Below are 1,512 nucleotides of genomic sequence, written 5' to 3'. Positions count from 1 at the left end.
CCTGCCTTCACAAATCCAGCTGTGTTTGTGGATAACAGCGACAGCTGCCCATTGGGCAGATAAATTAGACCCAGATGATACTGCAGCCAGGTCTAGTACAGAGCCATACACAAAGACACCTCTCACATTCCAGTTTTCACTGTTTTGCCTCCTGAATTGTTTATCTCAGCTCAATTCCTGGATGTGGATAAAACAAACGACATGGATTTTCTCACAGACGGGGCTTCTTGCTGTTCCCTTGACAAATACCATACTCAGTGAGTATAAGCCTGAAATCCAGAGGAAAGGAAACAACTGCAAAGGGCAAGAAGGAAACAGATCATTTGCCAAGGGACAGCATGAAAACACATTTCTGCTTTGGGTCAGAGCCTTGAAATCTTCCCAGGCTTCCCTCTCCCTCCAAACCACCATTTTCACACCAGCAGCACTCTCACCACAGCAAACTCCAGTGGGACTGTGGAAGGGGGTAGCATTATTTTCAATAAGCTACTTCACAAAGGTGTTATTTATTGTCTTAATACTTAAAAGATGACCAGGTTAGCTCTTGACCAGACACAGCTGCCAGAGATGAGCGTGAAGCCCTGGTCCACCTACTGGCAAAGCCCCAGAGGCAACGAGGACAGATGAACTGTGTGGTTTTCTCATTCACCTATAATCCCTACAGCTGTAACTAATTGCATTTGACTTTTAATAATTTCTTCCAAGGCAAGGAGCTGTGCAGATGTTCAGCTTATCCTGGGCAGAGCCGCTGTAGTGGCTATGGACATACTAAGACACTCCTGTGGATCTGGGTCTGGTAGTCAGCTTCCCTGGTGTGTGGTAATGTCCAAGCTTGCATAAACCAGGCTGAAAGCCTGATTGCTGCACCCATAACTAACCTCCCTCTTGCTCATGTGCTTCCAGCACAGGATGAGGGTGACACTCACAGCCTGGCCCTCCTCTGCTCCTCAGCCATGTTTTAGCAATGCAGTACTTCTAGGACATCCACCGCTGCACTGGACCCACCACTTGACTGACAGGGTCAGAAGTTGTGGGGGCGGAAGGACAGATACACACATGCACATGCAGATCATGACGGATGCTTCATTTCCTTATAAAAGCAAGAGAAAAGCAGAAGTCTTCTTGGCAATTCAGTAGAAATGAAAAATGCATTCATAGCATTACTGGCATGGTTTTCAAGTTGCTGTTAAAATTCCAGTTACATTATGCTACCTCCAACCTCAGAGTCTTCTGTGTTTTCAAGCAATACATTAAACTGTCTTTTAGCAGCTGCCTGCCAAGGGGAAATGAAGGTTTTGACATCTGACCTGTAAGGAAGGATGTGTGGCATTTGGAGCTACCCAAACAAGGATTTTAGTTGGATGCTAAAACAAGCAGTGTTTTTAACAGTTAACTATTTTGACACTGTTTTTGTGTCAGGGGAGTTCAAAGTGGAGACTCTGGTCAGGTGAGTGAGGCAACTCCAGACCTTTAAGTTCAAGTTTGCTTGCAGCCACATTCTTTTCACAGCTC

The sequence above is a fragment of the Geospiza fortis genome, unplaced genomic scaffold (assembly GCF_000277835.1).
Source record: "Geospiza fortis unplaced genomic scaffold, GeoFor_1.0 scaffold112, whole genome shotgun sequence".
Lineage (NCBI taxonomy): Eukaryota > Metazoa > Chordata > Aves > Passeriformes > Thraupidae > Geospiza > Geospiza fortis.
Note: the sequence above shows the minus strand (reverse complement) of the source record.